General features: G+C 40.4%; 1 pseudogene; it reads right to left on the bottom strand.

Annotated features, from left to right (window-relative positions):
* Positions 1-3,575: 3,575 nt before the first annotated feature.
* LOC141565040 (uncharacterized) lies at positions 3,576-18,906 on the bottom strand (annotated as a pseudogene).
* Between the last annotated feature and the right edge of the window lie 503 nt (positions 18,907-19,409).

Genomic DNA, 19,409 nt, shown 5'->3' with positions numbered 1-19,409 from the left:
TCTTCATCTGACAATTGTCTCTTCATATCCTTTTGAATGTAATCAGTGTGAAAAAGCTTTCACACAAAGGAATCATCTTGTTTAACATCAGAGAATCCACTCTGGAGTGAAAGCTTTTGAATGTAATTTTTTGAATGTAATCAATATGGAAAGGCTTTCCCCCAAAAAAGTAATCTTGCTGAGCATTACTTCAAGAGGGAAAGGAGCATAGAGTTCAGTCATCATTCAGGGTAAACTTTAAAGACCTTATTTCATACAGATTTATGCAACTAGCATCAGACAGATTGACTAGGGCAAATGTTCATTTTCCTACTTATTTAGGACACAAACTGAAAGATCTTACATACGGAGCTGTTTTAATGGCTTTTATTGATCACTCGCTCTGATTATAGAAACTTGCTAGAAGAGGAAAAATCAGGGACGTGATTAGAATCAAAAACTGGTCTTTCAGGCCCCAGCTTGAGAGCACATACATGATAGGAGAAAGCCTCTTTAGCTGTTTCACAATTGACAACCAATTATGCAGTCGAAATCTACCTTATAGGCATTTCTTACAGAACAATAATATTCCTTTACATTCATATACCATAAATTATTCCTCCATTCCCCAACTGAGGGACAGCCCCTCAGTTTCCAGTTCCTTACCAGTACAAAAAAGGGCTGCTATAAATATTTTTGCACATGTGGGCCCTTTCCCCCTTTTTATGATCTCTTTGGGATACAGGTCCAATAGAAAATCCAAGAGAAAGTAGATATAGACAACTGTAAGTAAGGATCATACAGTAGAGCAGGATTAACTCCTGATGAATACCTGACTTAGAAAATGTCACTTCAAAGCAATGAGAGGAAATCCAGGATAATACATTTATGGGGAGTAGAACAGCTCTTCCCCAGACCAGGGATGGAAAGGAACACAAAAATGTAAATGACCAATTTTCATCACAAAAGCAAGTGATGCATCTCAAATTAAAAGGGTGTCAGCTGATTGGGATACACATTTGCACCAGGTTTCAGTCTTAAAGGCCTCAGGTCTGAAAAGCAAATACTGGTTCTCTCAGTATCACATAAAAAATGGCTATATTAGATTTAGTTCAAAGCTATGATAAGTCACTTTTAACACGAAGGATTGCTGGTTATTAGTATATATAATTTTTAAAATTGATTATAATCATTAATCCAAATCATTAATAGAAAGATTTTCAGATGGGTAAAGGTGACAAGAAAATGAGTGGCTCCCATATAGTAGGGAATTATTTTCCTTAATTGTGTACTTGTTAAATTGTGTACTCTTTTTTTGTCTTTTGTCTCTTACACAGGGGTGATGAATAGGGGGGGAAATTAATGTAATTTTTAACAAAGCCTAATCCAAATATGTCCACATCAATTACTAGCAAATTAAGCCAACTCTCAAGCTCTATTTTACCATCCTGTCAGTAAAAAAAATGAAAAGGAAAATCAAATCTTGGAAGGATTATAAGAGATAGTTTATATTGAGGCTGTCAAATTTTACCAAATCAAAATATCTTTGAGTCAAGGAGTTGGGGAGATTTCTGGCTAACTGCAAATTTTCTGAAAATGCTTATCTCAAAATCCATCCAGCAAATCCATGTCCTTAGTGTGTCATGACCTTGATGTTTAACTGTGGGATCTGTAGCTTTCTTAAAAGGCCCAAAGCAGGGTTGTCTTTGTACCCTCTGCCCAGTGCTGGGGGAGTGCCAGTCCTTGTCCCTAAGTTTATCTGCCTGTGAAAAGAAAGCCATCCAGTTGAGGCCTCCTAGGCCGGGAGCCCCTGACATGGGATTGGACAATTTGAGAGCATTTCTGAGACTATAATATTATTTCACCCCAGTGTGGATGAGGACCTATAAATCAGGAAAGCCTGCTACCCTGGAGAAAGGCCTCTGAACTTCAGAAGGTGGAGGTTTGTTCATCTGGGTCACAGAAGTCTGGAGGATGACTTTTTGAGCTCTCCCTGAGGTCAGAGCCCTCTAACTTGGTCCCCCTATATCCTGTTCCTTTCTATAGGAATGGTTCCCATCTATTTCTGAGCTGACAAGGGGGAGGAATTCACACATGCTTTTCCCACCTGAAATCAAACAGCTAAGGATGCTGCATCCTGCCCTTGCTTTTTTCTCTTATAGCAAATCTCTTTATTCAGAGTGAGGGAACTTTAAGCTGACCGTGACCATTAAAAACCAAGAGTAGAATTGCAAATATTCAATGTTCCCATTTTCTATCTGAAATGACTCTTGTTCATCAGGGCTGCAGATTTGGCCCAGTCATCTGCCTGCTACTGAAACATCTTATTGGAAATGTTTGTATAAGGGCTCTAAATCTTTCAGACTGTAAGAACATTTAGCCACTGATGCCCCTGACTGAGATGTAGCTGCTATTCTCTGGCAGTGTGACTGAGATTAGAAAAATTTAGAGCCATTTTGAAAAATGTACCTTAGCCTTGATGTGATATCCGTGGAAAAAGTCAACCCTATTCACGTCAACGGGGAGTGACATGGGTCTGTCCTGTGTATCTGGGACACAGGCGTGGTTTTCTGTGACTTTTCTGCCATGCACTGCCTGAGCCACTGGAAATCGGTTGGTTGAAGCAGCTACAAAAGGGACCACCAGGACTTCCTCCCTCAAGCATTGCCTTTTGATTAAAATCCTATCCCAATTTGGGAGATCCAGAAGCCCCCCCCCCTTTGCTTTATGCAGACAGAAAGCCTGTTATCTCTGCAAACCCCTAAAGATAGATTTCTCTGCTGGGGTTCTCTGTCCCCATTAAGCCTGCTTCTAGTCCTGAGGAACAGCCAGGGAGCAGAGAACCCAAGTGTCTGCTTAAAGAGAGGACTTTGTTCTGACCTGCAGGCTCTTTAGGTGACTAGCCTTCAGCCTGTTATGATCTCCACTCTGTCTCCACCTCCAGGAAAGGGAGATAAGTTTCTCTTCCCTTTAAACCCAACTCCCAGGGATGAGAGCTCTGCTCTTCAAGCTCTCTCTGATCCCACTTTGGACTCCTGTCAGTTCAGGATAGAACTTTTGGTCTGATTCAGACAAAGTCTGATCTCAATTTGTTATCCTCTACTCCTGCATTTCTTTGCATCTATGTTGGGAGCAGAGGGCAAGTTATGCTTGGGCAATTACACAAAAAAAGGCAGAAGATGCAAAGGGTTTTGGTTTTTTTTTTTTTTTTTTTTTAGGAAAGGTTACATCATTTCCATGTATAACAATACTAGTAATTCCCCCATCCCATATTCCTCTCCCACATCTGGACTGATCTGGACTTTTATCAAGCAGGACAAGTTTTCTAGAGGCAAATAACCCTGTCACAATGCATTATACAGTATTTGGAATGATTATTTTTAAGAAGCATTGGAGAAGTCAAGTGCTCCTCCAAAAAGAATGCCCATCTGATCTTTTGGGGGGGCAGGGGAAGGAATTATCCTGTCATGAGTTTTGGAAAAACAAGATAAAATCAAAAACCAGAAAGAATCCATTTAAAACCATTTATGGCAAATAATCAAGAGCCAGGGTCATCATACCCCAGCTTCCTAACTCTCATCTGTTGGAAAGGGCTGCAGTGAGGCTGGGGGGAGCCCCCAAAGCCGATAGTATATTTTATAATTATTGTTCACTGTAATCTTCACCTCAAACTTGGAAGCAGATGCCCTTGTTCTCCCCATTCTACAGATGGGGAAACTCAGGCAGGATCAGGTCACATGATAGGCCTATATACAATGTTCAGCCAGGAAGGGTCAGAGAAGGAATTGGAATTCAGGCCTTATGGTTCCAAACACAACATTTAATCCAAGGTGCCACTGAGTGGCGGAAAGATGGATTACAGAAATGTATGTCCACTTAGCAAAGCATTTTTACAAGGATATTTTGTGCCCAAAACCACAGAAAACAACGTGAACAAAAAAGTAATTGGGGAATGGCTGAAAAAAATCACAGTCTGCGAACATCAAGAACGATTGAGGAGTGATGACAAACACTAGGATTTGAAAGAAAAATCATATCTACTGAGTTTTACACAGAGTGAGAAAGCTGACTTACTGGGCACCACCACTCAATCCTGAATCAGTATTAATCAGTCCATTATGATTTTATAGTAGACAAGGATTGTTACTGATTTTTTCATTTAGTAATATTTAATAGTCATTTAATAGGACAAGAATGAGTAATTCAACATTTTATGAATCATACAGGAATGGACCTTCTATTAGAGGTTTTGGACAGTCTTCATGCTTGTATAATAGAAAACTATTTCCATAACAGGCACGAGGCCGACTTCCATAACTTCATTATCATGAGAATGACAAGAACTTTCTCTATCCTGTTTCCCCACATGCCAACCTGGCACAGTGGAAAGCTCCCAAGTCCTCCCTGAAATGTTCTTGGGGATGTGCAGATCTGCACTTGCCCAACCCCAGGAATGGTTCATCCATCTCCTGATCACTGAAAGGCCCCAACTTCTCTGGTCCAAGCCAAGGGGGGTGTATTGTGATATTAAAGGAAAGTTCGGATTCGCTCCTATAAATGACGCTCTCAAGCTCAGTTAAAAAGTAAAAGTAAAAAGTTTTAATCAAATAAGACAAGGTATAGATAGTTTAGATTTGGATAAAAAAAAAACAAATAGAAATAAGAACAATTAACAATATGACAATTATAGCAGATAGAGGAAGAGAATACATCACCAACTCAAGGGAACCCGCAAGATCATCAAATGGCTGGGAGCCCCTCTTTTTTAGCCTTCTCAACTTGAGTTGTGTAAAGATTTTTCCGGGCAAAGCGTCCTCCCCACGGATGAGACTCAGTCATAATATGGGGCACTGACTTTTTATAGGTCTTTAGACAAAGAAGGATTTTTGCCAAAAAATTATATAAGGGTTTGGCACATACATCTGTGCGGGTGCGGGGTACAGGAGGTTTTCACTAGTTGACTCGTTCCATATCGTCTGTATCTTGACAGTTCTTTATTAATTGCCTATGCTCAGGGAGGGAGCCACTCCTCTCTGGAGCATGAACATCTCTAGGAATGGCTAGTTCCTAGTATCTAGTGTCAAAAATATACAGAGTTCATGGAACGGTCAAGTTCCCATAATTTGGAAGCTGAGGCCTGTTAGATTTGAGTGAGCTTATAATTCTAATATGAAATTTTAAATTTCTTATTTGGGGGGGACATCATCCAGCTTATGACCATTTAATAAGTGGATAGATCTCCTGCACTGGCCATCCTGAAACTCTCTAGCCCTGATGGTATCCATATTTTAACCATGGCATTTTACAGTAACCAATGAAATGCTGTTCTATTGATAGGATATTTGTATTTCTATAACAGAGCCAAGAAAGAAGGAGCACCTCAGATGGGAGAACCAGGTCTGGGGTCTACTTGGTTAGGGGAGAACAAGACTCCTTTAATAAAGGGTTTGGGCTCAGAACTCTGCCTCAGTTTCTCCTATACGCTGTTTTATTGATTCCCTCCCTCACAACAGGATGGAAATTTGGGCTATTTCATGAATGTTTCATTCTGTTGAAAGTCTAATGAAGGCTGTGCTGCAGAAGGAGGCTTTCTCTTATGAATGAGATCCCCAAGTTTCATCTCCAGCAGGATTGCTCTTGAGGATAGTCAAGTATTAGCTCTAGGAGAAGCCCTTCCTACAAGCATGGCTTTTATCCATCTTCTTTCCACTAGCAATAAGGTTGCCTGCTGATCACTCTCCTCCAGGGAAAAGCACAGCCACATGAACCTATTTCTAAGACTTTTCAATGAATCCTCAGAGAGAAAGTAAGAGATGATGTCTGGTTGAAAGTCTCCTCCCACTGAGTGCCCAGGGATCTGCTCCTCAGGTTGATCTCTCCCATAAGAAAAAATCTCAGAATTCCATTTGAGCATCTTTTCTTATCCATGACACTTATGACAGGCCAGTTGTATTCACTCTCATGGAGACCACAAAAGCCAGAAAATCACTAAAAGTCCCAGTAGGTCCTTGTTGGATCTGTGTAAAGGACACATTTCTTTCTTTTGCAGGGGAAATTTTTTGCCAAGTTCTTAAGGCACAAATAGCAACTTGTTCATATGCTTGCATAGTATAATGCAATTATTTTCCTAACTAACCATATTGACCGGTCCCTGCTAATTGTTCCTGGGTTATATTTATATTGTGGGTCTGGTTATCTACTACCTGAAGTCTACACTGTTCCCCAAAAGCCATGGACCAAGTCAGGAAATCCCCTGGCTCTTGGCCATCACAAGCCAGAGTTCACCAATTATGTGGAGGAAAGAGAGAATGCTGAACTTGCTCTAAAAGACTCCTTACACAAGCAGATATGGGGCCATAATCCTTGGATGCAGCCTTTAATTCCTTAAGGACATTCATGGGCAAAAGGGTATAATCCCACCTGGTTTGTCCTGAGTCGTTGGGATCTGGAACTTCAGTAACCAGGAAATTCTCAAAGAGAATCCACTGGAAGGGAATCTCTCCAAGTGGGTCTGTAACAGCTTTTGCAGAAGAGTATTAGGTTGCTATTTGGGCTGCTGCCATTCTCACCCCAAGGAGGAAGCTGTTGCTGCTCTGGGTCGGGGCAGGGGACTGGTGGCTCCTCTTTGATGTGTAAAGATTCATCAAAGTCTATTTGAATTTGAGCTTCCTCTCCTAAGGAAGGCAATTCATCAGGATCTGTCTGAATTTGTTTAACTTCTCAGAAGCAAGTGGGATCAGCCATGCACAATTTAAAAATGTTATACAGGGAAAACAATGAATGGGAAAATTATCTGACCCCACTTTGTGTGTTCAGGTAATTGTTCTCCTACAACTTTCCATTGGGATAAATCTCAAATTCCTTCAGATGGAAATGAAGGAGAAATTTGTTGAACCACATCCAGGAACTCTGTAATTTGCTTTTCTCTTACAAGAACTTTAAAAACTTTTTCATAAATATCTCCATAGGGTGACTTAATTATGGCTTGTCCCATCATGTAAACTAATGAGTAAAAATAAAAGAGAGAGAAAAAATGCAGAATAAACATACCCATCACTTCCGTGCTGCTTTTGAATTATTATTATTATTATTATTTTTGCTGGGGCTGGTCTCCGTGGTGACCTGAATTCTTAGAAATCCCTGAAATGTCCCTGAAAGTGGTTGCTTAAAGTTGCCTTTGACCTACATTAGGGTGCCTGTTTGTGGAATGCCAATGACAGACCGCCTGTATCACTTCTCACAGACACCACAAAAGCAAGAAACGAAAAAGACATCTAAGCCAGCAGTCAAGACACTTTATTATCCCTAAACATGCTCTTTTAAGCTCTCTAGTCACAAGGCTGCCAAGGAAACAAAAAGGAAAACAAAAAGCTTATAAATCATTCAGGGTATGAAAGGACTATGTGAAATTTGGGTTTAAGGAGAAATTGTAACATTCTTAGACCAACTGTCTCTCATCCTATCCACCTTGAAAGCTTTATCACTCCTGCAAATCTGTTCCCATCCATTTCAAGCACATATATTCCTAGAACTTCCTGTAGGCATTCTCTAATGAAGGCTTAGAGCCAGGTCAGAATGACATGGATTCCTGCAAACTATGCACAGACGAAGCAGGCATGATTGCCTGAGGGGCACAACAATGATCAGATTTTGTCTTACATGAACTCTGAGGTGGGAAACAAGAAATTATGGTGCTGGAAGTTATTTCCACGTTGTCATGTGCATAAGGTCTCCCTCAGGTGGAGGCCCTCTTCTCTTAAATAGGTGCAGAATGACAAAAGCTGTGCTATATTCACTGCATTCATGAGGCTTGGCTCCAGTGTGGATTGTCTAATATTTAACAGGATTGGAGCTCAGAGTGAAATTATTCCATACTGACTGCATTCAAAATGTTTCCCTTCAGTTTGGATTCTCTGATGTTTAATAAGATGACACCTCTATCTGAAAGTCCTTCTACATTGATTAGAATCAAAAGGTTTCTTTCCAGTATGGATCATCTCATATACAGCCAAATGGGAAGTTTTTGTGAAATTCATTTCACATTGATTATAATCACAATTTTTCTCCTGAGTGTGGATTCTCTGATGTTTACCAATCCTGGATTTATAACTGAATGCCTAACCACATTGATTTCATTTACAAAGTTTCTCTCCAGTGTATATTTTCTGATGTGCAGCTGGAAAGGACATTTGTGTGAAATCCTTTCCTTATTAATTGCATTCAAAACTTTTCTTTGTATGTGGATTCTCTGATGTTCAACAAGATTTCCCTTCTGTATAAAAGCTTTCCCACACTGAATACATTCAAAAGACTTCTTTCCAGTGTGGGTTCTCTGGTGTTCAGTAAGATGTGCCTTGCGTGTAAAAGTTTTTCCACAGTGATTACATTCAAAAGGTTTCTCTCCAGTGTGGATTCTCTGATGTTCAGCAAGCTTGCGACTATATATAAAAGCCTTTTCACATTGATTACATTTATAGGGTTTTTACCCAGTGTGGACTCCCTGACGTTCAGTGTGTAAAAGCCTTTCCACATTGATTACATTTATAGGGTTTGTCTCCACTATGGATTCTCTGATGTTCAGTAAGATAAGCCTTGCATATAAAAGCTTTTCCTCACTGATTACATTCAAAAGATTTCTTTCCAGTGTGGATTCTCTGATGTTCAACAAGAAGGCACCTCTTCATATAAGCTTTTCCACATTGATCACATTCAAAAGGTTTCTTTCCACTATGGATTCTCTTATGATGAGCAAGAATGGAACTGAGTCGAAAAGCCTTTCCACATTGAACACATGTATAAGGTTTTTCTCCAGTGTGGATATTCTGATGTTTATTAAAATCTCCCTTTCATGTAAAAGCTTTTTCCACATTGATTACATTCAAAAGGTTTTTCTCCAGTGTGGATTCTCTGATGTTCTGCAAGCCTGTGATTGAACCTGAAAGTCTTTCCACATTGATTACATTCAAAAGGTTTCTCTCCAGTATGCATTCTCTGATGATAACCAAGAAGGTACTTCTTTGTGAAAGCTTTTCCACATTGATAACATTCAAAAGGTTTCTCTCTGGGGTGAATGTTCTGATGTTTAGCAAGAATGAAACTGTTAATAAAAGCTTTTCCACATTGAGTACATTTATAAGATTTCTCTCCAGTGTGGATTCTCTGATGATAAGCAAGAATGGAACTGAGTCGAAAAGTCTTTCCACATTGATTACATTTATAAAGTTTTTCTCCAGTGTGGATTCTCTGATGTTCATCAAGCTTGTAATTGTATCTGAAAGCCTTTCCACATTGATTACAAATACATGGTTTTTCTCCTGTATGGATGCTCTGATGTTGAGTAAGACTGAAACTGGATTTGAAAGCTTTTCCACACTGATTACATTCAAAGGGTTTCTCTCCAGTATGGATTCCCTTATGTATAGCTAGAAAGAATGGCTGTGTGAAGATCTTCCCATATTCATTACATTTATACAGCTCTCCAGTATGAATCTTCTGAGATCTATCAAGGTCTGTGTTCCAACCACAGGCTTTCCCATACTCACCAAATGAAGGTTTTTTCATTCTAGGGTCAACTTTAGACTGGTAAGGAAGAGATGAATGATGGGATGAGATTGCTTCACATTCATTATACTCATCAGGTTGCTTTCTTATGTGAATTTGCTGCTGAATAATGAGTTTCAACTTTTGACTGAAGGCCTGCCCAACTTGACTACCCACACAAAACATTTCTCCAGTATCATTTTTCTGATATGTAATAAGGTCTGAACTCTTGCTGAAGGCCTTTTCCCTTTGATTATGTGGATTCATTAGGATTTCAGCAGGCTTCTCCTGGAAATGAAAAAGCTCTACCTGTTCAGGAAAACATTTCTGATATTCACTATCCAGAAGAAAGTTATTCCCTGAATTCATTTTCTTGTAACGATTTAGGAAAGAAGATTGTCTGAATCTCTTTCTAATTTCATCCAATTCACAGTCAGTCTTTGAGTTATCTACTTGGATGTCAGAGTCATGGATTTCCCTCAAAGTCAAGGCACAGGGACCATCCTTCATGAATATTTGCAGGTCACATTCTTCCACCAAAAGTCCCAGCTTCCTAGTCATCTTATTCCTTTCAAACTTGGGCTCCACATCTGAAGAAAATGAATGATCAAACAAAAAGGCACAAAAAAGAATACACACATAATTAAAAGCAAAAGCAATGAGGACTTAAGACTTAGCTCATGCCCTTCTCTTTACTAACCTCAATAGAATAAAACTTCATGGATATATTCTTGTACCCAAAACTGGCATTTAATAGACTTTGTCTCTGTAAGGAGTAGAAACCTATAGGATGTGAAAGTGACCTAGAGATAGACACCTCAGAGTACTGGACCTTCAACAGAAGGGGCAGCCACAGGGCAAGATAACAGCCAGATTCAATATGTGATTCTCCAAGGGAGAACAGTTTACTTCCAATGTAGAGACAACAGGATTTGCAATATTTCAGCTGAAAGAGACTGGGCAGCTTTCAGAGATTTGTTGTACAGTACCTCAGTTACACAACTGGGCCACAACACTTGGAAATTTCCAAACTGGTCTGTTGCAAATGGTAGAAAAATACAGATAGTATATAACAAAAACTCAGAACTCTAAAAGACCTGCAAGTAAGTTGCTTTAATCGTTTAAGAAGCCAGCATTTAACTCCACAAAAAGCTAGGTACAAACAAAACGTGGGAGAGATCCAGAATTCTGGGCTCAGTAAGAGACCACCAAAAAATTCAGGTTTATGCTGACTGACTGAAAGCTATTTATGGCTCAAAGACCTAATACAATGAAGCTGAACTACTCAGTGCTGATGAAGTCACATTGATTAGTGATACCAATAGGATCCTGGAAAGATGGACTGAACACTTCTGTAGCACTCTCAGGAGGCCATGGGTATTACCACCTCACACCTACCATATCACCTCGATAGGACATGATAATGAGGAATGTTGGAAGGGATCAGGGAAAAGTGGGATATTAATACACTGTTGGTGGAGTTGTGACCAGATGTACCCATTCTGAAGAGCAATTTGGGATTAGGCCCAAAGGGATATAAAACTTTGCATATCCTGTGATTTAGCAGTAACACCACTGGGTCTGTATACCAAAGAAATCATAAACAAGGAAAAAAAACCCACATGTGCAAAGATATTTGTAGAACCTCTTTTTGTGTGGCAAAGAATAGGAAAATGAGTAGATGCCCATCGATTGAGGACTGGCTAAAGAAACAGAAATTATCTGAAGAAAACAACTCCTTTCAAAATAGATTTGGCAAGATGGAAAAAGAAAACAATTCCTGGAAAGACAGCATTGGTGAAATGGAAATGAGAACAATGTCCTCAAAAATGGAATTGGTGAAATAGAAAAGAAAACTCCAATGAACAAAACAAATCATTTAAAAGTTCAATGAGCCAAATTCAAAAGGAGATAAAAAAGCTAACTGAAGAAAATAATTCACTAAAAATTCAAATTGAACAAATGGAATTGAATAACTCAATGAGACATCAATAATCAGTCAAACAAAACCAAAAGAAAAGAAAGGAAAAAACAGAAAAGGTAAAATACCTCAATGGAAAAACAACTATCCTGGAAAACAGATTCAGGAGAGACAATCTAAAAATTATTGGACTACCTGAATACCATGATGAAAAAAAGAGTGTATACAATGTCTTTCAAGATATCATCAAGAAAACTGCCCTGATATCCTAGAACCAAAGGATATAATAGCCATTGAAAGAATCCTCTGATTACCTCCTGAATGAAAATCCAAAAAAAAAAAGATATACAAATATAACAGAATATTATGGTTTGATGAAAAATGATAAACAGACTGAGCTGAGAAAGGATTGGAAAGATTCACAAACTGGGTGAACTGATACTGGGTGAAACAAGTAGAACCAGGAAAACATTGTACACAGAAACAGCAAGATTTTGCGAGGATCAACTAAAATAAACTTGATTCTTCTTAGAGGTTCAGTGATGAAAGGCAAACCTAATAAACTTTAGATGGAAAAACTATCCACATCCACAGAGAGTACTGTGAAGACTATATCAACACATGCTACATTCAGTTTTGTTTTATTTTGGTTTTTTCCCCTTTTGATTTTTCTCCCCTAATATGATTCATATGGAAATATGTAAAAAATAAATGTGCCTGTGAAACAAACAAACAAACAAACAAAAAAAAAAAATATATATATATATATATATATATATATATATATATATATGTGTGTGTATATATATATATATATATATTGCTTTTAATATAAGTAGGAGGAAAATTTTTTAAAAGGAAAAAATATACCATTATCACCTTTGCTTACAATTATTTTAGCACATTTGACATCAAGATTGTTTTATTTGTATTTCTTAACAATGAGTAGTAAGGACTTAGAGCACTTTTTTCATATGACTTTAAATTGTTTGGATTTCTTCATTGGAAAACTGTCTGTCCACATCCTTAAACATTTTATCAACAGGTAAACAACTTATATTCTTTTTGATTTTACAAAGATCTTTTTAAATTTAATAGAACTTTATCCAAGAAATAGCTATTTTTTTTAAATTTTCTTCTTTACTTCTGGTCTTTTTATTTGTCCAAAACATTTTTAATCTAGTATAAACAAAATTATTCATATTCACTTCACTCTCTTCTCTCTCCCTTATTTATTCCTATATAATACACCTATCCATAAATATAATACCTAATATATTTCATGTTTTTCAAATTTTCTTGTAATACTTCCCTTTAGATCTAGGTAGTATATCTATTTTGACCTAATCTTCATTGGTCTATACCCTTTTTTTGCCATTCTTTCAAGTTTCCTCAAGAATTTTTACCAAATAATGACTTCTTATCCCCCAAAATAAAATCATTATTGACATTTGTCAAATATATTTGTTTATGACTATAAAATGTATGTCTATTCTGTTTCACTGATCTAAGTTTCTATTTCTTAGCCAGTTCTCAAGACTTTTGATAATGACTGAGTTATAATGCACTTTATGATCTGATTTTGCTAAATATTTTCCCACTGAATTATTTTTCATTCGTTCCTTTCATATTCTTGACCTTTTCATCTTCCCGGTACATGCTTTTTTCTTTATTTCAATAAAAACAATTTTTGGTAATTTGAATGAGAATTGAGAAGACAAACTAAATTTAGTTAAAATTGTCATGCTTATTATATTGGCCCTGCTTATGCACGAACAATTATAATCTATTCAATTACCGAAATCAGATTTTATTTGGATAAAAGATTTTTTATATTTATGTTCATGTACTTCCTGGTTTTGTTTTGGCAGGTATACTCTCAGGTATTTTATACTGGCTACAGTTATTTTAAATAGGTAGTCTTACTATATTTTCTTGTAAGGTTTTGTTGGTGATATATAAGGATGTTGCTATATTATATAGGTCTGATTTACATCCTGCTATTTTACTAAACTTATTGTTTTAACAAACTTTTAATTGAGTCTTTGGGATTTTCCATAGAAATAACATATCATCAGCAAAAAGACATATTTTAATTTCATCTATCATGTCATTTCAACTATTCTATCTTTCTTCGTTTACTACTACTCAAGAACTTTCAATAAAATATTCAATAATATTGGTCACAGAGGACTTTTAGTATTTGTTGGTATCCTGCAATAAACACAGCTTCTTCTTGTCTAATTCTAGTTTTGGAAATGTTATTTTCTTAAGTTTGTGGATTTCTTTTTTTTTTAATCTTCATTTTCTTCAAAGTTTCTTTTCATAATTTTCTTGAATTCTTTGTATTTCTCTTCTTTTGTTCCTTTAATTTTTCCTTAATCTCTCCTTAGGTTTTTTAAAAAGCTTTTAGAAATTCTTCCAAGAACTCTTTTGGGCCTTATGACCCTCTGACATGTCTCTTTGAAATAGGTAATGCTTTTTAAACTTTATGTTCTTCCTCTGACAATTAATCTAGATCATCTATCACTCCAGCTGTTGAGCTGGAGGGAAAGGATTCAATTTGAAAAGGCTACCAGGCAAGAACAAGACTTGAAGCACCCAGAGGACTATGCACTCCCTACAGCCTCTAAGGCTGAGATGCACCAGATTCTGGTCTCATTCTTTACTATTTGTGCTCATTTTGGCCTGACAACTAAAACCAAGAAAAGACAGGAAATGGTCCTTACCCAGGGACAGTAGATTCTAGACATTGTCTAGCATGACCTCCTTGTAGAGCTCCTTCTGAGAAGGGTCTAAGAGCCCCCACTCCTCCTCAGAGAAGTCCACCGTCACATCCTTGAAGGTCACCAACTCCTAAACCACCAAAAGTCATAACATTTTGAGCTGAGACTCCAGAATTTAACTATTCCAACCCTTACCAACCCAGAGAAGGAAAAGAAGCAGAGATGGGATTTCCTAAAAGTCATATGACCTTTATGACTCTCACAGCCAACACTTTGTAACCAGGCATTAAGAGTCCCATGGGATTCTGAGAAAAGCGTTTTCTGTTTAAAGTAAGAATCATGTTGGAATACTAAAAGCTTGTAAAGGTTTCTTACTATGTACAATGCTTGCCCTGATAAAAGGAGGGAAAGTGTTGGTGACATATCAGTGAGGTACGAGAATGTGTATAAGAGAAAGAGAGGAGGGGACATTCCTCCCCATCAGAAGTGTCATAAGTGACATATTAAGGAAATTCTATGAAGAGTTTGGGAGAAGATGACAAGGACTTTATATATTCATGTCAACAGAACCTGAAGATTGATCACTTAGGAAAGAAGGGGAAAAAAAAAAAGATTTGGTAAATTTACTGAAAGTCTGAAATATTCTTAACTAGAAGAAAGAAAGAGAAGTATCCTAAAGCTATATTACTCCCAAGATATCCATGATGGACTACTATGAGACTGCTTCCAGCCATGTCAAGCATTCTCCATTCTTACATTAACAATAGAATTTCAGCAGAATTCAGAGGAGTGGCTTCTTCAGTTCCTTTTTTTTTTTTTTTTTTTTCTTTTGGAGCAATTCTCTTTTTTGCAGAAAAAAAATCCTCACTTTTTTTGTCATTTTGATTTTCTTTAAAACATCGTATCTTCTATTTGTAATGTATATTTCACTTTTGGCTTCTGTTCTATTACTGAATTTTTGAACAATTAAGGAAGAGACATTCTCTTGTTTTCCCCATTCCAAGATCTGTAATATCAACTCTTTTCAAGGAAAAGGTTCAATTTTTAATAAAGCCTCAGTTGAATCAATTGACTCAAATGAGCAAGTAGCATAGATGACTTATCAAGTTGAATTGCAGAATTTTCCTACACCACTTCCTTGCATGCGTTAGATACAGAGTCAAGGTTGTTAAAGTTTTTAACACCCGGTCTTGTCCCAAGGCAACTACCTGCTAAAGGCCAAAGAACTTCTTAAAAATAAAACTAATATTCACCTTTGTTCATCTCCCATAGAAAGTTGTTATTATTACTATTAACTGTGAAGCATAATCAACCTAATTGCATGCATCGATTTGTAAACATTGCTTAATAAATATTCCAATACTGTAAATCATGATTTCAGAACATCTTGATTAAAAGAGAATTTGCTGGGGGCAGCTAGGGGGCGCAGTGGCTAGAGCACCAGCCTTGACCTCAGGAGGACCCAAGTTCAAATCTGGTCTCAGACACTTAACATTTTCTAGCTGTATGACCCTGGGCAAGTAACTCAAAAAAAGTGGATTTTGAGGCTGGGCAGCCTCAAAAAAAAAAAAAAAAAAAAGTGTTAAAAGAGAATCTGCTTTCCTAAGAACATCACTGGATCAGATTCAAGGAATTATTTTTAAGTGACCATCTAGCACAATAAAAGAACATTAGAATCATAATCCAATAAATTCCATAAACTTATTGGCAATCAAATGAAATTCAGTTGAAATCAGTTCTGAATCCTGTAAAAAGAAAATCATTTAACCACTTAGCAATATGACACTCTAGACTGATTGCCCTCAGATAACAGAATAGAGTCATTCTAATCCAAAAAGTATTACCTTAATGGCCAATTTTTAGGGTATTTTTCATTAAGAGATGATTTACTTGTAGAAGGTCAAAAACCCAGTATCCTTAGAAGAGAACACATGGGACTCTCAATAAAACAATATAATTTAGTTTAGAACAACGTCAGTTCCATAAAACTAGATTTACAGTGAGAGATGGTATGTCTTCCAGATTCTTAATTTTCCCAAGAGCCATTTCTACTAGTTGACAAGAGTCTACTGTCAAAGTCTTATATTGGCCATGAATGTGAGTGGAGAAAGTGGAGGAGCCTGGAGCCTCAAGACTGAGGCAAAACTGGCCTCTTGGACACACTCAGGAAGTCACAAGAGCCTTTTCTAGTTTCCACAAGTTCTGAGCAAACTTTCCTGGGACTTTTCTTCCCAGCAGAAGCTTTGACATAACTGTCTCTCAGAAAAGCAGGGCTGTGCTTGCACTCCCCAGGTAGGTCTGAGCCCGGAGGTCAGAGAGGTCAGGCAGCCTACTCCTTGACTTCTCTTCGAAGAACCAGAAGTGGTTTTGGGGGCCCCCTTCATGCTATGACTCCTTCCGCCAGCTCTTAGCCCATACAGAGGCCCTGCTCTCCTGACTAGGGAGACTTCTCAGTGGCACCAACCCTCACCATCCCTCCCAGTGCTGCTGTCTGGCCACCTTTAGGTCACCCCCTCCCAATCTGCTTCCTCCTTGAACTTGGGGAAACACAATCGCACCAAGTGCCCTCACGTCCCCCAACACATCCCACTGAGGCTCTCAGCCAGCAAATGGAGCTTTTCTCAATGTTCAAGCAAAAATAAGTAAGTCCACTAGATTCTACACTGGCTGTGGTCAATGTCAATACACTCAATGTCACCTTCATTATATTTCTTCTGCCAATCCCTTTAAGAATACTCATGGACTCATTTCCAGGCCAATTGTTCTGGCTGATAAAGCACTTGGCAAATGTTGAGTCACTCCAGGGACTACTCAAGCAGCTATGGTTGTCCTTGGACAGGTCTGTGCGGCTATGAAAAAAACCTCTGTAACAGATCTTTCTAACGCTGACATAAACCCACAATTTTTTTCTTTCCTGAATAATTTCCCTTTTCCTTTCTCTGTGCTCTAACTGGATCTCACCCTAACTGGAACTTCTTTGTGCCTCTGGCTACAAGAAGAAACCTAGCTGAGTTAAGAGTGTCGTGTGATTCAGGAGGAGAGACTGTGTCTGTATCATCTGTTGAAGTGGGACACACACATGTCCCTCAGCCACTCATGGAAAATGTCAGCCTCCTGAGTGGACAAATAAGCCCAGTTTAGTCTCCGGCGGGGTCCTGCACTCCTTTTCTCAGTGTGTCCCCAGTGTGACGCTGACAATTCTCACAACAGGATCAAAGGAGACCCTATTTCTATGGCTCTGGGGCATGGCAGACACCACAGAACTGGCCCCCAAAGTCGGGCCAGGCTTCTCCCACCTTCCCCTCCTCCTCCTGGACCCAGGGACACTGGAGTCTGGCTGAGCCTTGACTAAGACCTTCCATCCCATAACTCTAGTATCCAGAGCCTTCTCTCACCCTGGGAATGTCCTGTCTCCCCTGGGCCTCCTGGCCTCCTTCCCATCTCAGCTTCTGAAAAAAAGAGACTTCCCTAGCCCCCAGATTGGTGGAGCCTTCCCTCTGAGAGTGCTTCTCATCTGCACTATACAGAGCAAGTGTGGACACAGCTGATGAGATGTTTGTTCTAAACTCGACTGATAGCTCATGGAGGGCAGGCACTATTACTTTTTTAACTTTCCCTCACCTCCCCCTAGGGGTAGGCACAGTGCTTGGCACCCGGGAGCCACATTCTCAGTGCTCCTTGATGGAACCTGAGACCAGGCAAAGGAAAGGGACTCAAGAGAGCCCTGGGAGCAGCCGTGTGGCCTGAGGGGGCAGGAAAAGGGCAGCACCAGAAGGGTGATTCCTGCCCTGTGGCCAGCCCTGCCAGGGCCCCCTCCCTCTGACAGGAGGAAACTCCTGGGGCTCTCTTGGACTCCCCCTGCACTGATGCTGCTCAGCTCCGGGGAGGGACTGCACTCACCTGGCACGAGGGGCTCCGGCTGCCAAGGGCCATCTGCCTGGTTCCGGCCTTGGGTGCTCTGCCCGCCGGGCTGGGGAGGGAGAGGGAGCTCAGACAGGGAGGACGGGCCTGAGGCTCCTCTGCCCGGGGAGGATGCGGAGCTGCCCACAGTGAGGGACAGACGGAGCTCTGGGGGCGGGGACAGCGGGGGGCGGCTGCCCCCCAGGAGGAGGCCAAGAGATCTCAGAGAAAAGGAGGTAGAGACAACTCACCTGTGGGGGTAGGCAGATCCTCCTAGGACCCCATCACTGGACACTAAGGTCTCCTGCTCACTTTTTTGGGGGGACAGCCTAGAGGCACGAGCCACGTGCGATTCAAGATTGAAAACCCTTCACCAGCCTCCTTGGAAGGCTAGTTTGACTCCGCCCAAGCCCTTTGTCCCTGACTGCCTCAGTTTCTCCATGCGTTATGTCAGGCCCCCACCTCCCAAGTCTGCAGGGAGGAGTGCTCCCCAAAGGCCCCAGAAATGCTGACCAAGGCCCAGGACGGTGGGGACAGAAGAGTTCAAGAGGCAGAGCTGGACAGTGAGAACCTGAGTAACGCCCCCCTCCACCCCAACTGTTCTCCAGCCAAATGGAGGCCTGGATGAAATTTCCACCCGAGCTGAATGTGCTCAGTGCTTTACCGAAGGGATCTCATAGAGAGGGGAAGGGGCAGGGGCTGCTCCCACCCTCTTCTACACAGGAGGAAACTGAGGCAAACGGGGGATCAAGCTACAGAAACCTTCCCCTTTTCTCAAGTGCACACTGGACCCCGGGAGAAGTCCACGCAAAAATTGTGGGTCATTGCTTGGGGGGGAATCAGTTGGGCTTCCCCAGATACACTCAGCAGCCCTCTCCCCTCCCCCGCCTCAAGGATGTACGGACCCCTCCCCCATCTATCTCTGCCCACGCGGGTGAAATCGCTCAGAGCTGCAGCCCCCCTCTCCCCTCCCCCCCGCAGCTGTACACCTGCCCACGCGCAACCACCATTCCGTGCCTCGCACCCCCGCGGTGCTACTCCATTCCGCACGGCTCTCTGGCGCCCCCCTCTTGCACGCGCACCCCCACCCCCGGCCCTGCCACGGGACCTGGCCCCAACCGGGTCCTCCGCGAAGGTGAAGGGAGGTGAACCTTAAAGAAGAAGGGGGGAGGGGAAGCTGCGCACAGTCAGCTCTTCCCCAGCCCACTCACCAGACTCCCAAAGCAGCAAGCCGCGCCTGCGCACCTGGACACTCCCAGCATGCCCTAAGGCTTACTAGCCGCGGGAGGTACCCTGGAGCAGCGAGTCTTCTTCCCCCCTCCATGCCTAAGTATCCCCACCTG

Source organism: Sminthopsis crassicaudata, chromosome 3 (genome assembly GCF_048593235.1).
Source record: "Sminthopsis crassicaudata isolate SCR6 chromosome 3, ASM4859323v1, whole genome shotgun sequence".
In the NCBI taxonomy this organism is placed as follows: Eukaryota; Metazoa; Chordata; class Mammalia; order Dasyuromorphia; family Dasyuridae; genus Sminthopsis; species Sminthopsis crassicaudata.
The sequence above is the reverse complement of the archived record's forward strand: the minus strand, read 5'-3'. Positions and strand labels throughout refer to the sequence as shown.